Here is a 19,002-nt window from a genome sequence, read left to right on the forward strand (position 1 = left end):
GGCTCTGTTTGGCTTTGCTTGGCTCTTTTTGGCTCTGCATTCTCTGTTTGGATCTGTAGGGCTCTGTTTGGTTCTACCAAGGTCCGTTTGCTCCAATGGAATCTCTTTGGCTCTCTTTGTCTCTGCCAGGCTCTGTTTGGCTCTGTTTGGCTCTGCCAAATGCTGCTTTGCTCTGTTTGGCACTTTTTGACTCTGTGTGTCTCTGGGAGGTTCTGTTTGGGTCTCTGTGCCTCTACCAGGCTCTGTTTGGCTCTGTTTGGCTTTGTTAAGCTCTGTATGGCTCCGCCAGTCTCCTTTTTGCTCTGTTTGGATCTGTTAGGCTCTGCCAGGCTTTGTTTGACTCTGTGTGGCTCTGCCAGGCTCTGTTTGGCTCTGCCAGCATCTCTTTGGCTCTGCCAGGTCCAGTTTGGCTCTGTTTGTCTCTGCCAGGCTCTGTTTGGTGCTCTTGGCTCTTTCTGGCTGTGCCAGACCCTGTTTGGCTCTGTTGGACTCTGTTTGACTCTGGTTGGCTCTGCCAGGGTCTGTAAGGCTCTGTTCAACTCTACCTGGCTCTGCCAGTCTTTGTTTGGCACTGTTTTATCTGTTTGAATCTGCCAGGTTCTAATTGGCTCTGCTATGCTCAGTTTGGCTTTGTTTGGCTCTCCTTGGCTCTGCCAGGTGCTGCTTGGCTCTGTTTGGTTCTCTCTGGCTCTGTTAGGCTCTGTTTGACTCTGTATGGCTCTGCCAGGCTTTGTTTGGCTCTGTTTGGATCTACCAGGCCCTGTTTGGCTGTTTCGATGTATTTGGCTCTTAATTGCTCTCTTTAGCTCTGTTTGACTCTCATTGGTGCTGTTTGGCTCTTCCATGCTCTCTGTTTGGCCCTCTTTGGCTCTGTTTGGCACTGCCAGATTCCGTTTGTTTCTGCCAGAACTAGGGGGCACTGTTTTAAAATTAGGGATTGCTCTTATATGGCAGAAATGAATGAGATTTTTTTTCTCTGAGGGTTGTGTGACTTTGGAACTCTCAGTTTCAGAAGGCAGTAGAAGTGGGGTCACTGAATATTTTTAAGGCAGATGTAGAGAAATTCTTGTTAGGCAAGGGAATTAAAGGTTATTGGGGGTAGATGGGAATCAGAAATTGGCTCTGTTTGGCTCTGTGTGGATTCCCAGTCTCAATGTGGCTCTTCTTGGCTCTGCCAGGCACAGTTTGCTTTGTTTGGCTCTGACTGGCACTGTTTGGCTCTGTTGGGCTCTGTCTGGCTCTGTTTGGTTCTGCCAGGATCTGTTTGCCTCTGCCAGACTCTCTATTTGGATACATTTGGCTCTGCCAGGTGAGATCAAGCTCTGTTTGGCTCTACCGGGCTCTGTTTGACTCTGTTTGGCTTGATTTGGCTTTGCCACACTCTGTTTGGGTTTGCTGGGCTCTGTTTCACTATCTTTGGCTATGTTTGGCTCTGCCAGGCTCTTTTTGACTCTGTTCGGCTCTGCTGGGCACTGTTTGGCTCTGTTTGGCTCTGTTTGGCACTGCTGGGCTGTGCTTGGCTCTGTTTTGTGCTGCCAGGCTCTGATTAGCTCTGTTTGGATCTTCCAGGCACTGTCAAGCTGGATTTGGCTCTGTTTGGCTCTGACAAGCTCTCTTTGGCTCTGTTTGGTTCTGTGTGGATTTACCCAGTCCCTATTTGGCTCTGTTTGGCTCTGTCAGGTACAGTTTGGTTCATTTGGCTCTGCCAGTCTCTGGTTGACTCTGGATCTTTTTGGCTCTGCCAGGCTCTGTTTGGCTCTGGTTGGTTCTGCAAGGGCCTATTTGACTCTGTTCAGATCTGCTTGGCTCTGCCAGGCTCATACTGGCACTGTTTGGCTCTGTTTGCCTCTGCCAGGTTCTATTTGGCTCTGCCATGCTCAGTGTGATTATGCTTGGCTCTATTTGGCTCTGCCAGGTGCTGCCTGGCTCTGTTTGACTTTCTCGGGCTCTGCCCGGCCCTGTTTAGCTCTGTTTGGCTCTGTTACGCTCTGTCAGGCTTCGTTTGGCTCTGTATAGCACTTTTTGGCTCTGCTCAGCTCTGATTGGCCCTGTCTGACAATGTTTGGCACTGCCTGGCTCTGTTTGGCTCTGCCAGGCTCTTTGGCTCTGTTTGGCTCTGCCAGGCATAGTTTGGTTTGTTTTGCTCTGCCAGGCTTTATTTGGCTCTGTTCAGTTCTGCCAGGCTCTTTGGCTCTGTTTGGCTCTGCCAGGCATAGGTTGGTTTGTTTTGCTCTGCCAGGCTTTATTTGGCTCTGTTCAGTTCTGCCAGGCTCTGTTTGGCTCTGTTTGCCTATGTTTGGCTCTTTATGGTTCTGTTTGGCTCTGTCTGGTTCTGTTTGGTGCTGACAGGCTCTGTTTGACTATGTTTGGCTTTGTTTGGATCTGCCAGGCTCTGTTTGGCTCTGTTTCGATATGTTTGGCTCTTAATTGCACTTTTTGGCTCTGCTCGGCTCTGTTTGGCTCTGCCAGGCTCTCTGTTTGGCCCTCTTTGACTCTGTTAGGTGCTGCCAGGCACTGTTTGGCTCTGCCAGGGTCTCTTTGGCTCTATTTGGCTCTGTGTGGATTTCCCATTCTCTATTTGGCTCTGTTTGGCTCTGCCAGGCACAGTTTGGTTTGTTTGGCTCTGCCATACTCTGTTTGGCTCTGTTTGGCTCTGTGTGGATTTCTCAGTTTCTATTTGGCTCTGTCTGTCTCAGCCAGGCACCGTTTGGTTTGTTTGCATCTGCCAGGCTCTGGTTGACTCTGTTTGGATCTTTTTTTGCTCTGCCATGCTCTGTTTGGCTCTGTTTGGCTCTGTATCTCTCTGCCAGGCTCTGTTTGGCTCTGCCCGGCCCTGTTGGGCTCTGTCAGTCTCTCTTTGGCTCTGTTTGACTCTGTGTGGATTTCTCAGTTTCTATTAGGCTCTGTCTGTCTCAGCCAGGCACCGTTTGGTTTGTTTGGCTCTTTTTGGCTCTGCCAAGCTCTGTTTGGCTCTGTTGGGCTCTGTTTGGCTTTGATTTGATCTGCTAGCCTCTGTTTGGCTCTGCCAGGGCCTGTTTGGCTCTGTTCGGATCTGCTTGGCTCTGCCAGGCTCATTCAGGCACTGTTTGGCTCTGTTTGCCTCTGCCAGGATCTGTTTGGCTCTGCCGTGCTCAGTGTGGCTATGCTTGGCTCTGGTTGGCTCTGCCAGGTGCTGCTTGGCTCTGTTTGAGTTTCTTGGGCTCTGCCCGGCCCTGTTTGGCTCGGTTTGGCACTGTTACGCTCTGTTGGCTCTGTATGGCTCTGTGTGGATTTCCCAGTTTCTATTTGGCTCTATTTGGCTCTGCCAGGCTCTCTTTCGCACTATTTGTCTCTGTGTGGATTTCCCAGTCTCTATTTGGCTCTGTTTGGCTCTGCTAGGCACAGTTTCATTTGTTTAGCTCTGCCATGCTCTGTTTGGCTCTGTTGGGCTCTGGTTGACTCTGTTTGGATCTTTTTTCTTTGCTAGGCTTTGTTTGGCTCTGTATGGCTCTGCCAGGCTCTGTTTGGCTCTTTTTGGCTCTGCTCGGCTCCATTTGGCTCTGCCAGGCTCTCTGTTTGACTCTGTTTGGTGCTGCCTGGTTCTGTTAGGTTCTGTTTGGCTCTGCCAGGCTCTCGTTGGCTCTGTTTGGCTCTGTGTGGATTTCTCTGTCTCTATTTGGCTTTGTCTGGCCCTGTCAGTCTCTGTTTGGCTCTGTTGGGTTCTGTTTGGCTTTGATTGGCTTTGCCACACTCTGTTTGGCTCTGTTTGGTTTTGTCGGGCTATGTTTGGCTCTGTTTCACTATCTTTGGCTCTGTCTGGCTCTGCCACGCTCTGTTTGACTCTGCTTGGCTCTGCTGGGCACTGTTTGGCTCTGTTTGGTTGTGCCTGGCTCTGCTTGGTTCTGTTTGGCTCTGTTTGGCGCTGCCAGGCTCTGATTAGCTCTGTTTGGTTCTGCCAGGCACCGTTAAGCTGTGTTTGGCTCTGACAGGCTCTTTTTAGCTCTGATTGGCTCTGTGTGGATTTACCAGTCCCTATTTGGCTCTGTTTGGCTCTGCCAGGGACAGTTTGGTTTGTTTGCCTCTGCCAGGCTCTGGTTGACTCTATTTAGATCTTTTTGGCTCTCCCAGGCTCTGTTTGGCTCTGTTGGGCTCTGTTTGGCTCTGTTTGGCTCTGCCAGGATCTCTTTGGCTCTGCCAGGCTCTATTTGGATCCGTTTGGATCTGCCAGGCACTATTGAACTCTGTTTGGATCTGTTTGGCTCTACCGGGCTCTGTTTGGCTCTGCCAGTCTCTGCATGGCTCTGTTTGGCTCTGCCAGGCCCAGTTTGGCTCTGTTTTGCTCTGCCATGCTCTTCTTGGCTCGGTTTGTATATCTTTGTCTCTGCCAGTCTCTGTTTGCTCCTGTTGGCTCTTTTTAGCTCTGCCAGGCTCTCTTTGCTCCTGTTGGCTCTTCCTGGCTCTGCCAGGCTCTCTTTGGCCCTATTTGGCTCTGTGCAGATTTCCCAGTCTCTATTTGGCTCTGTTTGGATCTGCCAGGCTCTGGTTGATTCGCTTTGGATCTTTTTGGCTCTGCCAGGCTCTGTTTGGCTCAACATTGCTCTGTTTGGCACTGTTTGGCTCTGCATGGCTCTGTTTGGCTCTGTTTGGCACTGCCAGGCTCTGTTTGGATCTGCTAGTCTCTGTTAAGCTTTGTTTGACTACGTTTGTCTCTATTTGCCTCTGCCAGGGTCTCTTTGGCTCTGTTCGGCTCCGTTAGGCTATGTTAGGTTCTGTATGGCTCTGCCTGTCTCCTTTTGGCTCTGTTTGGCTCTATCATGTTCCTCTTGGCTTGGTGTGTCTATCTTTGTCTTTACCAATCTGTGTTTGCTCCTGCTGGCTCTTTTTGGCTCTGCCAGGCTCTCTTTGCTTCTTTTGGCTCTACCTGGCTCTTCCAGGCTCTGTTTGGCCCAGCATTGCTCTGTTTGGCACTGTTTGGCTCTGTATGACTCTGTTTGGCTCTGTTTGGCACTGCCAGGCTCTGTTTGGCTCTGTTTGGATCTGCCAGTCTCTGTTAAGCTCTGTTTGACTACATTTGTCTCTATTTGCCTCTGCCAGGGTCTCTTTGGCTCTGTTCGGCTCCGTTAGGCTGTGTTAGGTTTCGTATGGCTCTGCCTAGCTCCTTCCAGGCTTGTTTTGGCTCTGCCAGGCCCTGTTTTTTATGTTAGGCTCTACCATGCTCTTCTTGGCTTCGTGCGTCTATCTTTGTCTTTGCCAGTCTCTGTTTGCTCCTGTTGGCTCTTCCTGGCTCTCCCAGGCTCTCTTTGGCTATGTTTGGCTCTGTATGGATTTCCCAGTCTCTATTTGGCTCTATATGGTTCTGCCAAGCATAGTTTGTTTTGTTTGGCTCTGCCAGGCTCTGGCTGACTCTCTTTGGATCTTTTTGGATCTGCCAGGCTCTGTCTGGCTCTGTTGGGCTCTGTTTGGTTCTGTTTGGATCTTCCAGGATCTCTTTGGCTCTGCCAGACTATATCTGGGTCCGTTTGGCTCTGCCAGGCGCTATTGGGCTCTGTTTGGATCTGTTTGGCTCTACCGGGCTCTAGCCAAACAGATCCTGGCTGATCCAAACAGAGGCAAACAGAGCCCAGTAGAGCCAAACAGATCCAAACAGAGCCCGATAGCGCCTGGCAGAGCCAAATGGATCCAAATAGAGTCTGGCAGAGCCAAACAGATCCTGGCTGATCCAAACAGACACTATTTAGATCCATTTGGCACTGCCAGGCGATATCAGGCTCTGTTTGGATCTGTTTGACTCCACTGGCCTGTGTTTGGCTCTGTTTGGCTCAGTTTGACTTTGGCACACTCTGTTTGGCTCTGTTTGGATTTGCCGGGCTATATTTGGCTCTGTTTCACTATCTTTGGATCTGTCTGGCTCTGCCAGACTCTGTTTGATTCTGCTTGGCTCTGCTGGGCACTGTTTGGCTCTGTTTGGTTCTGCCTGGCTCTGCTTGGCTCTGTTTGGCTCTGTTTGGCACTGCCAGGCTCTGATTAGTTCTGTTTGGGTCTGCCAGGCACTGTTAAGCTGTGTTTGACTACGTTTGTCTCTATTTGCCTCTGCCAGGGTCTCTTTGGCTCTGTTTGTCTCTGTCAGGTACAGTTTGGTTTGTTTTGCTCTGCCAGGCCCTGGCTGACTCTGTTTGGATCTTATTGGCTCTGCCAGGCTCTGTTTGGCTCTGTTGAGCTCTGTTTTGCTTTGTTTTGATCTGCCAGCCTCTGTTGTCTCTGTGTGGCTCTGCCAGGGCCGGTTTGGCTCTGTTTGGATCTGTTACACTCTGTTTGGCTCTGTATAGCTCTGCTGGGCTTGTTCTGGCTCTGCCAGGTTTCGCCTGGCTCTGTATGTCTCTGCCAGGCTCTGTTTGGCACTTTTTGGCTCTGCTTGGCTCTGTTTGGCTCTGCCAGGCTCTCTGTTTGGCTCTGTTTGACTCTGCCTGGCTCTGTTTGGCTCTGTGTGGATTTCCCAGTCTCTATGTGGCTCTGTGGCTCTGTTTGGCTCTGCCAGGCTCTCTGTTTGGCTCTGTTTGACTCTGCCTGGCTCTGTTTGGCTCTTTTTGGCTCTGCCAGACTGTCTCTGGCTCTGTTTGGCTCTGTGTGGATTTCCCAGTCTCTATGTGGCTCTGTGGCTCTGTTTGGCTCTGCCAGGCATAATTTGGTTTGTTTTCTCTGCCAGGCTTTGGTTGGCTCTGTTTAGTTCTGCCAGGCTCTGTTTGGCTATGCTTGGCTCCTAAAGGCTCTGTTTGGCTCTGCTTGGATCTGCCAGGCTCTGTTAAACATTGTTTGGCTATGTTTGGTTCTCTTTGCCTCTGCCAGGGTCTGTTTGGCTCTTTTTGGCTCTGTTAGTCTTTGTTTGGCTCTATCCGGCTCTGCAAGGCACCTTTTGGCTCTATTTGGCTCTGTTAGGCTCTGTTTGGATCTGCCAGTATCTCTTTGGCACTGCCAGACTCTACTTGGATCCATTTGGCTCTGCCAGGTGCTATCGGGCTCTGTTTGGATTTGTTTGGCTGATCCAAACAGAGCCAAACAGAGCCTGGTAGAGCCAAACGGATCCAAACAGAGCCCGATAGTGCCTGGCAGATCCAAATGGATCCAAATAGTGTCTGGCAGAGCCAAACAGATCCTGGCTGATCCAAACAGACTCTATTTGGATACATTTGGCTCTGCCAGGCTATATCAGGCTCTGTTTGGATCCATTTGACTCTACCGGGCTCTGTTTAGCTCAGATTGGCTTTGCCACACTCTGTTTGGCTCTGTTTGGTTTTGTCGGGATATGTTTGGCTCTGTTTCACTATCTTTGGCTCTGTCTGGCTCTGCCACGCTCTGTTTGACTCTGCTTGGCTCTGCTGGGCACTGTTCGGCTCTGTTTGGTTCTGCCTGGCTCTGCTTGTTTCTGTTTGGCTCTGTTTGGCGCTGCCAGGCTCTGTTTAGCTCTGTTTGGTTCTGCCAGGCACTGTTAAGCTGTGTTTGGTTCTGTTTGGCTCTGACAGGCTCTCTTTGGCTCTGATTGGCTCTGTGTGGATTTACCAGTCCCTATTTGGCTCTGTTTGGCTCTGTCAGGTACAGTTTGGTTTGTTTGGCTCTGCCAGGCTCTGGTTGACTCTGTTTGGATCTTTTTGGCTCTGCCAGGTTCTGTTGGCCTCTGTTGGGCTCTGTTTGGCTTTGTTTCGATATGTCATCTCTGTTTGGCATTGCCAGGGCCGGTTTAGCTCTGTTTGGACCTGCTTGGCTCTGCCAGGCTCATTCGGGTACTGTTTGGCTCTGTTTGCCTCTGCCAGGTTCTGTTTGGCTCTGTTAGGCTCTGTTTGGCTCTGCCTGGCTCTGTTTTGGTCTGCCAGTTGCTGCCTGGCTCTGTTTGACTTTCTCGGACTCTGCCCAGTCCTATTTGGCTCTCTTTGGATCTGCCACGCTCTGTTTGGCTCTGTGTGGCACTGCTGGGCTCCTTTTGGCTCTGTTAGGCTCTGCCAGGCTTCGTCCAGCTCTGTATGGTGCTGCCAGGTTCTGTTTGGCACTTTTTGTCTCTTCTCGGCTCTGTTTGGCTCTTCCAGGCTCTCTGTTTGGCTCTGTTTGACTCTGCCTGGCTCCGTTTGGCTCTGTTTGCCTCTGCCAGGCTCTCTTTGGCTCTGTGTGGATTTCCCAGTCTCTATGTGGCTCTGTTTGACTCTGCCAGGCATAGTTTGGTTTGTTTTGCTCTGCCAGGCTTTGGTTGGCTCTGTTTACTTCTGCCAGGCTCTGTTTAGCTATGTTTGCGTATGTTTGGCTCTTTATGGCCCTGTTTGGCTCTGCTTGGATCTACCAGGCTCTGTTAAACTCTGTTTGGTTATGTTTGTCTCTGTTTGGTTTTGCCAGGATCTATTTGGCTCTTTTCGGCTCTGTTAGTCTTTGTTTGGCTCTATCTGGCCCTACAAGGCTCCTTTTGGCTCTGTTTGGCTCTGTTAGGCTTTGCTAGGCTTTGTTTGGCTCTGCGAGGCTCTGTCTGGCTATGCCAGGACCTGTGTGGCTCTGCCAGGCTCAGTCTGGCTTTGTTTAGCTCTGCCAGGCTATCTTTGGGTCAGTTTGGCTCTGTTTGGCTCTGTCAGGCACTGTTTGGTGCTGCTGGGCTCTGTTTGGCTCTGCCAGGCTCTGCTTGGCACTGTTTGACTCTGCCAGGTTCTGTTTGATTCTGCCATGCTCAATTTGTCTATATTTGGCTCTCTTTGTCTCTGCCTGGTACTGCTTATCTCTGTTTCACTCTCTATGGCTCTTCCAGGCTCTGTTTGGCTCTGTTTGGCTGCGTTTGTCTCTATTTGCTCTGCCAGGCTCTCTTTGGCTCTGTTCGGCTCAGTTAGGCTATGTTTGGCTCTGTATAGCTCTGCCTGGCTCCTTTTGGCTCTGTTTGGCTCTGCCAGTCTCTGCTTGGCTCTGTTTGGCTCTACCATGTTCTTCTTTGCTTGGTTTGTCTCTCTTGGTCACTGCCGGTCTCTGTTTGCTCCTGTTGGCTCTTTCTGGTTCTTCCAGGCTCAGTTTGGCTCTGTTGGGCTCTGTTTGGATCTGGTTGGCTCTGCCTGGGTCTGTTTGGCTCTGCCAGGCTTTGTTTGTCACTGTTTGGCTTTGTTTGGCTCTGCCAGTCTCTGTTTGGCTATGTTTGCCTCTGTTCAGCTCTGCCAGTTGCTGCTTGCCTCTGTTTGGCTCCCTTTCACTCTGTTTGGCTCTGCCAGGCTCTGGTTGGCTCTGTTTGGCTCTGCTGACTCTGATTTGCTCTGTTTGGCACTGTTTGGCTTTGTACGGCCCTGCGAGGCTCTGTTTGGTGCTGCCAGGCTCTGTTTGGCTCTGTTTTGCTCTGCCAGCCACTCTTTGGCTCTGTTCTGCTCTGCCTGGCTCTGCCTGGCTCTGTTTGGCTCTGTTTGGCATTGCCAGGCCCAGTTGGGCTTTGTTTGGCTCTGTTAGACTCTCTTTGGCTCTGTTTGGCTCTCTTTGGCTCCTCTAGGTTCTGTTTGGTCGGTTAGCTCCGTTTGGAACTGCTTGGCTCTGATTGGCTCTATTTAGCTTTGTTTGCCTCTGCCACACTCTGCAAGGCTCTATTTCGTTCTGTTTAGCTCTGTCAGGCTCTGCCAGGCAATGCCCTGATGGCATCAGGGGATGAGAGCCTTTCCAAACTAGCTTGCTACTCTATTCATCAAATTGTTGCAATCAACAGATTTTCGAAATTGCCTCTGGAAAAAGAATCCAGACTGCTGACCACATTTATAACACCATTCAGTCATTTTTGCTTTCATAGATTACCATTTGGAATTGTGTCTGCTCCAGAAATATTCTAGAGACCAATGTCTCAGATCCAAGAAAGCATGGAAGGAGTCATAAGCCATATGAGCATGGCTCCTCGAGGACAGAGCATGACTATAGAGTGAAAGTAGTCCTGAAAGTTCTGCAGGATGCAAGTTTGACATTGAATGAGAAATACGAATTTGCAATGCCAATGATTACATTTTTAGAGCACATCATGCCAGCCTCAGGAATAGCAGTCAACCCACAGAAAACAAAGCAATTAGAGAGTTTCCACAGCTCAGGAACATGACGCAGCTACAGAGATTCCACAGACTAGTCAACCAAGTTGGCAAGTTCTTCCCAAATTTGGTAAAAACTAATGATGAGACATTAAGGCAGCTGTTGAGACAAGGTAAACAGTGGTTATGGAATGTCGTCAAGAAAAATACTTTTGAATAGATCAATAATCTTAAAATTTATCCTGGAACTTTAGCGCAGTACAATCCAGAACTGCCAACCATAATAGCAGCAGATGGATCGTCTACAGGTCTTGGTGCAATTTTATTCCAAGTACGAAGCAATGATAAATGTAGATCGGTTTATCACGCCTCAAGTATCTTTAAAAAGAAAAGGGGATGTTGTAATGACATCATTAAAAGGGGAATGCATCATGCAATCCAGCCTTTGTTTCAATTTTGCTTTGAACAGAGCACACATGTACACATACACCTCTGATGTCTTCAAGCTTTATACCTATGTATAATTGTTCTCATGTGCCTAATCTTAATAAATGAACGCACAATGAGTTTACCAAATCCCTTATGAGTAATTGGCGCCTTGTGTCTCGTACAGTAAATGAACCCAAGGTATTATATCATTATAATAACACGAAACTCTGGTGCCAATAAAAAATGTTTTTGGCAGAAAAAGTAAATAACTGCAGCTGGTGAGGAACAAAAAAAAAACAATTCCTGTTATGATCAGGTGAGGAGGGGTTGAATGGCTTCCCTCTTTTCCCACTCCTCTATTGACTGTCACAGGTTTTTAAAAGTACATGGACACCAGAAAGTCCAGGCTAACTAAGTTCCCCTTTTGCAGGCAAGCCCTACTACCTTTACTACTGCTTTGCCTAAAGCCATCTAATTTAGTATTGATTAAGTATTGAAGACCAGGGTCTTTTTGTGTCTATACACCTCACTTGCAGTGTGTTTATCCACTAAACCTTGGGACAGTTATATGAGAATAACAGCAAAGATTTTAGCTTGTTCTCCCCACACCCTAGAGATGGGCGTATTTACAGATGTGCAGTATCCTTTTAACAAGCTCATTCATGAATTGCAATGACTGTGGTAACCAAGATAGAGAGTCAGAGATACCAGCCTTCCATTTGGTTGTGAGTCGCTATATTGGAGCTGTTGACATGATCCTTTGACAATTTTCTTTCTACATAAGAACATAAAAAACATAAGATATAGAAGCGGGGGTAGGCCACGAGGCCTCTCGGGCCTATTCCGCTAGTCAATAAGATCATGGCTGATCTGACTGTGGCCCTAACTTCACCTTTCTGCCTGCCTCTATAACCCTTGTTAATCAAACATCTGTCTCAGTCAGCCTTAAATATATTCAGTGATCCAGCCTCCACCACTCTGTGTGGAACAGGATTAGGAAAACTAACAATCCTCTGAGAGAAATTCCTCCTTATCTCCATCTTATATGAGAGGCCCCTTATTTTGAAACTGTGCTCCCTACTTCTAATTTCCCCAAAAGGCAAAACAGCAGCATCTACCCTGTCAAGCCCCCTCAGAACCTTGTATGTTCCAATAAGATCACCTGTCATTCTTCTAAACTCCAGTGAGTACAGTCACAACCTGCTCAACCTTTCCCCATTAGGCAACCCATCAATCCCAGGATCAACCCATTAAACCCTCTCTAAGCTGCCTCCAGTGCAAGTGTGGCCCTTCTTAAATAAGGATACCAAAATAGTACACAGTACTCCAGATGTGTTCTCACCAATTCTCAGTACAATTCTCTGCAGCAAGATTTTCCTAATTTTATTTCTCCATTCCCCCTTGCAATAAAAGTCAAGACTTTTTTCAAGACTTCTTTGTTCCAAAGCACCACAGCTATTCCTGTATACTCCCACCAAAACTTTGGTGGGAGGCTTTGGGAAATGCTGGAATCTGGGCTAGGACCTAGCAACTGCACAGCTGAACACACTCTGCCTGATATTTCAATATGGTGGGCACCCCAGATCTGCTCCTATTGGTGGGCACCCACCAATCTGACCCAAATAGGGCACACTGACCCCATCCCCCACACCTGACCCTGGAGGACCTCACTAAGTTCAATATCAGGTAAATTGTAGCTCTTATTTTCCAGCTTGTTTAAAGATTTTCATTCCTGTCTCAAGGACCTTCCCTCATACTGTCAACTTATGACTTGTCCTCATCTTTCTGGAAGGTGCTTTGTTAATAGTCCGGATGATATCTAACAATTATCTGTGGCCTGAATCTTTGCTCCCGGGTCGGGAGAATTCCTGGCTCTACGAAACCAACTCCTGAGAAACAGAGCCGGAAGTTTTGATTTTCCTTCCTGGTGGCAGGATGTAATAGGAGTTAGGCCCGCCACCCCTGGACACTGTTTGGAGGCAGCACAAGGGCTACCAGGTGCACAGGCTGGCTGGGCGAAAGGCCAGCCTCGGTGATCCAGCACTTTGTCCCAGCTGCAAAAAAACCCAATTAAACAAAAACAGCCCCCTAGCTCTCACCCCCTCACATCTGCTTACCCTGCACATAGTCCCCATGCCCTAATCATGTCAACCCATGCCCTATTCATGTCAACCCATGCCACCTCATGCTCCCTACCAAGCATCCACGGCCCTGCATAACTTCCATGCCACCCTATGCCCCTACATACCTCCCATGGCCTTTTATAGTTCATATGCCAATATATGCCTCTCATTCTCTCAATGCCAAATTTTATCCCCACCCATTCCCTGGTCTTTTAAAGTCCCCATGCAAACTTTGTGTCAACTCATGTTAACCCATGCTCACCATCCTTACACCCTCCATGCCAACTTGCCCCGTATCCACCATGGGCAGACTTCAGGACTGGACCTATGCTGAGAGGAAATAAAATAAATATCAAAGTCTATTGATGAATTCATTAGTTAAAAACAAAACTCTCATTGATAAAAAACCTATTCACTACATTTACATTCCTTCAATTACTTAATCTTAATAACAACAAGCATTTGCATTCACAAGCCCACATCAAAGACTTTATGAGTTTTTAGAGCTGTCGATCAAATTGTGAACTGACAGACACCCCATTGTGATAATGGTGGGTTATGAAATCAGACATGCAGCACTAATCATATAATGATAACCCTCAGGGTTATGTCAACAAATAGTGTGAAATAGAAAACACTGATTTGTTTTAAACTGCAGTCTGTTTTTTTTTTAATTTAAAGTCCAGGAGATTTAAATCTCTTGACAGCTCAACACTTTCCTTGACATTTCCCTTGACAGCTTGACAGCTTGTTTAACATCTCTTTTGACAGTTCCCATGATAGCTTCCTTGACAGTTCCCTTGACAGCTCCCTTGAAGTTTCCCTTGACAGTTTCCTTGACAGCTTGGCAATTCCCTTGACAGCTCCCATGACAGCTCCCTTTGGCAGTTCCATTGATCTTGACAGTTCCAATTAGTTTATCTAGGTTTTACACACATTCACATCCAATTTTAACAATCCTAAAGAGTATTTGCCCTCTCCCAAAGGCCACCTTACCTCTCCCAAAGTCGTCCCTGCACATATCCAACCTCTCCAAGTAACTCCGCAAATTTTAGACCTCCTCCTAACAGGTCCAATGTGCACAGTCATAGTTCCCACTTCTATCTTGGAAAAATTAGATTACACTGAAGGCAGCTGCAGTTTTACATGTGCAGCTGCCTCCATGAAATGTGCATGTCCAAAATGCGACCCACCCTCATTCACCCCCACCCCTGTTAAAATGATGGCTGGGTTCAGTAGCAGGACTTGCAGATTTGAGCTTCTGGCGCCATTTTTGCTACACTGCAGAGCCTCTCCGTCTGCTTGAAAATTTCTCACACAGGTAGAAATGTTGTTAATTTAGTGCCAATTCATAAATGAGTATCAGTGCTGCTCTCAGTTGTGCCTTCATTACACACTCTTAACTCATCCCCTCACCATTACTCCCAAACCTTACATGCTGCTTTTGCTGCTCCTTCTCTACACTGTGAGTGGGACCTTTAGTAACCCATTGCAAGATCTGGGATTTTCATCCAGTGCAGGTGGCAATGTTCAGTCTCCTGAAACAGAAGAAGTAGCGGATAGGAGCTGAGAGCAGTATTGTGAAGGGTTGGAAGAAAGTGAAATGAGGGAGGCTGCTGTGAAAGAAAATACTCCACATGAACTCAGGTAGCAGAGAGAGAAGTGAACTGGCGTGGATTAGGACAAGAAAAGGTGAAGAGAGCAATTGTTAGCTGGGTGGGAGATAGCGGAGGCAAAAATGCTTCTATGTACTGGAGAGAGGAAAGTGCCTCCTTGTCACTGTGACAGCCATGGATGCAAATTTAAATTAATTTAATAATCAAATTCGGCAATAGAGTGCACCAATACACATCTAACAAAATTTTCCATAATTCCTCATTTTTTCTGCATGAAGTGAGAGAAAAATTCTTCAATTTGCCTCACATGTTTTTGTTTTACTATTATTGGAATGTTGGTTATACCTGCTGCTGTTAATATAATCGGTCTCTGCTACACTGCACTGTCGCTAACAATATGGCGCAGGGCTGAATTCAGGTCTGTTGTCATCTTTTGAAAGCCATTTTAGCTTTTGCCTGTTTTCTGGACTGCATGACTGCTGAAGGAAACGTAAAAAACCACCTTAAGCTCAATTCCCCGTGTTCATTGTGAGTAACAGAATTGTTTATTCTGACCCACACCAGACAGGGTTAGCTGGGTGACATCCACAAAAGACGAGTCCCCCAGCTGCCACAGAATGAATACCAGTGGTGGGGTGGGACCCTTACATGGCCATTAAGAGGCCAGTTAAGGCCTCAATTGGCCTCCGGACAGGACAGTCACCCACAAGTTTGCCCCAGACTTAATCGGGGGGTGGGGGGTGTGGGTGGTGGTGGGGGGCAGGGGAGGTGGTGGGATCTCCACTCTACACCCTCCAATTTCACGGCCGCCCCAGCCTCCAAACCTGTCTTTGTGAAGGGATTTAAGTTCCACCCATTAACTCTGTTTCTCTCTCCACACATACTGCCTGACCTATTGAGTATTTCCAGCATTTTCTGTTCTTATTTCCGATTTCCAGCAACAACAGTATTTTGCTTTTGAAAAAAATAACCACAATTGTTTCTCCTGATCAATACCTAATGAATACTGCTAGATTTCAGTGATAGCTATGTAGTTGGATGATGAGTGTGGGTGCATACGAATTCAGCAGTGATGCTGCCATGATCAGGTGGCCTGTTAAAGCTCAATGTACATATTAAACAATTGTGCATGGTTACTGGGGGGTACAATGGAATTGCAGCCTGGTATCCTAATATGTATCAGTGTCTCCAGGACTGCTTTTTAAATGTTCTGTCACCTTGCAGAGAACTAGATTTGTGCCCTCAGTTGGTCAGCAGTCAGAGTGATGTTTTGATGACAGTGAGAAAAATGCTTCAAAACATATCTGATATAGTTTCAGCTGGCTAATATATATTACCATTACACATTTCTCAATATTAAAATAATGGGGTCATGATCAACACTGTGGCATGAGCTAATATCTGACAGCAAAAAAAAATACTATTTACCAACAGGAAAACTGACCCCTTGATGATTTCATAACTACAACATATTTCACCACTCCTTTGATTCTTTCTGTGGATGCTTACAGTTCTGTGCTAGTTCAGAATTCCTGTTATTTAGAAGCAAATCAGCAAGTTACACCATGGTTCCTTTGTAATTTCTTCAGTGGATCTCAAAGGCATTCAGCAAATGTAGAGGAATGAAAGAAAAGAACACATCTTTTTGCAAAACCTCACTTGCTAAAATACAACTTGCAGCAAATTAATTTCAGATGTTTTATCTTCTGAAGTGTTTTCACAGCAAGGAAGGTAAGATTTCAGAAGAAGGAGAGTTGGACCTATGGTGATGCAGCTGTAAAATATTGATTCAAATCCATAAAATATGTATTTAGATTTTCAATTCTGCTCAAAAATCCATCACAAACCATCAGATACTCAACAGGATAAGTTGATTTTCCTTCAAATGTGTTACTTTGATTATATGTTTTCCACTATGCCTATTCTACCTTGGGTAATAACACAATCTAAATCAAAATGTCAATGATTTTTAACCATTTTCATTAGAAGCCCTTACATCTATGGTAAGAAGACCATTGTTCTCAAGTCAAGATGCTATTAGTTCTTAAACAAGGCCCTTAACACTGATGCAACTACTACATGTGATTCAGAGGTAGCACTCTGGACTGAGTCAGTCAGTTGTGGGTTCAAATTTCAACCAGAGGCTATAATCTAGGCTGACACTCTAATGTGGTACTGACGGAGTGCTGCACAATGGAAGGTAAAGTTGCTGTCTTTCAGATATGGGATTAAGCCTGCCCTCTCAGGTGGTGCAATAGATCCCATGGAACTGTTTAACAGAGCAGGGCAACATTCAAAGAAGAGCAGAGCACTCTGCTAGTGTACTGATCAATATTTATACCTCAACTAACACTACCAAAGCTGATTATCTGGTCATTATCACATTGCTATTTGCGGTGTCTTGCCTGTAAATTTTCTGTTGTGTTTCTGACATTACAACAGTGATTACATTTCAAAAATACTCCATTGACAATAAAACACTTTTGGATGTTATGGGGCCATGAAAGGAGCTATATAAATGTAAGTTTTTCCTTTTCCTTTTATTATTCTAATGTGACATTTCCATTTCTCACATCATCATTGCCTCCCTGAGTCACTTGGAACAAGTCATGAAATATGGGTGGTTTTCTGCGGTAGAATTGTATTTAGAAATTTTGTGAAATTGTAGAAGGAAAGATTCATTTTGGGCTTAGCGCTAAAGATATCAGGGCATTTCAGGTACAACTAACAAAAGTGATATTCATCATGTCAGTATGAGCGGGACTGAAGTCAAGGTCTTAGAAGCAAAATGACAGTGTGCAAAACAGTTTATCATTTGAAAAATTTATTTGTATGGAAATTAAAGAAGGAACTATGAACAATTTCTTGAACTCTGTGAATCATCTGTGGAAATTGCACATGAACAAAAGCAAACTTGTTCAAGCAGAGACCGCAGATTATGAAACATCACTGCAGGAGTTCCTCAGGGTGATGTCTTCAGCCCAACCATCTTCAGCTGCTTCATCAATGACCTTCCTTCCATCATAAGGTCAGAAGTGGGGATATTCGCTGATGATTGCACAATCTTCAACACCATTCATGACGCCTCAGATACTGAAGCAGTTAATGTCCAAATGTAGCACGACGTGGACAATATCCAGGCTTGGGCTGACAAGTGGCAAGTAACATTCGTGCCATACAAGTGTCAGGCAATGACCATCTCCAACAACAGAATCTAACCATTGCCCCTTGACATTCAGTGGCATTACTGTCACTGAATCCCCACTATCAACATCCTGGGTGTTACCATTGACCAGAAACTGAACTGGACTGGCCATATAAATACTGTGGCTACAAGAGTAGGTCAGAGGCTCGGAAACCTGCAGTGAGTAACTCACCTCCTGACTCCCCAGAGCCTGTCCACCATCTACAAGGCACAAGTTAGGATTGTGATGGAATACTCCCCACTTGCCTGGATGAGTGCAGCTCCAACAACACTCAAGAAGCTCAACACCATCCAGGATCCAGGACAAAGCAGCCAGTTTGATTGTCATCCCATCCACAAACATTCACTTTCTTCACCACCGACTCATAGTGGCAACATTGTGTACCATCTACAAGATGTGCTGCAAGAACTCACCAAGGCTCCTTAGACAGCACCTTCCAAACCCACGACTGCTACCACCTAGAAGGACAAGTGCAGCAGATAGACGGGAACACCACCACCTGGAGGTTCCTCTCAAAGCCACTCACCATCCTGACTTGGAAATATTTCACCATTCCTTCACTGTAGCTGGGTCAAAATCCTGGAACTCCCTCCCAAACAGCACTGTGGGTGTACCCACATTCTGCATGGGACTGCATCGGTTCAAGAAAGCAGCTCACCAACACCTTCTCAAGGACAATTAGGGATGGGCAATAACTGCTGGTCTAGCCAGTGACACCCACATGCTTGAAAGAATATTTTTTTTAAAATTGCGACCTAGAAATTTGGTCCTGCATCCTATAACATGCCTGTTCATGTAGGTGCAAGGACCAGCTGTATTTGGTGCTGGTAACTCATTTTAATGATTCAGTCATGCAGCCAGGGTTGCTCACACTTCTTATTGGTTACATGCCTGGTGTGAAAGGGGCAAGAAATCAGTCATCTCTCTGACACTTAAAGGTAGTCAGCACGTTTTAGAAGGGAGGTGTGTTGTGGTGGCAGACAAGAAGGAACTTTGAAGATAAATGTGGCTGTAAGGACCTGTAGGCTGCACCCCTCATATTCTCCTATTATCTTTTGAGGCCCTGGTCCAGCTAAAGGATGGGAGGATGGAGATTCTGTTCTCCCTTCTAACTTCTATCATACCCACACATTCTACATTTTGACAGCTACTCAGTTCTCCTTGTTCTCCTTTTACACAGCAAGCTAAACCCCGTCTCCCTCCTTCAATTCAGTATGTTACAAAGGAATACAGTACAACAGTATATGCATTGCCGTTGCTAAATTAGACTTCATCATGCGTTCTAGAATTAAATTTACAAGGAGTGAATTTCCATGGAGATTCTCCTACTCTCATCTTAACTTCAGTGGAAGAACCACAGAAATCCAGGAAAGATGGCGTACACAGTGTTTGTGGCAGTTTTTGGGTGGTTTTAGAGCTCTCCCGCTGAAGTTCTGGTGAACAAGTGGGGGAACATCCACCAGAAATTCACCCTCCCCCATACTATCTGATGATATGGGTGGTTGTTTTGGCCATTCCCACCATTATTTAGAAGGTGGCCACATTGATTTATTTTGTATATTTGCAGAAATACAAAGTACTGCTTATATATTTCAAGTCTCAGGCTCCGAGTCCTCCAGGGACAATTTGTCTGTGCTCC

Source organism: Carcharodon carcharias, chromosome 18 (assembly GCF_017639515.1).
Source record: "Carcharodon carcharias isolate sCarCar2 chromosome 18, sCarCar2.pri, whole genome shotgun sequence".
Classification (NCBI taxonomy): Eukaryota; Metazoa; Chordata; class Chondrichthyes; order Lamniformes; family Lamnidae; genus Carcharodon; species Carcharodon carcharias.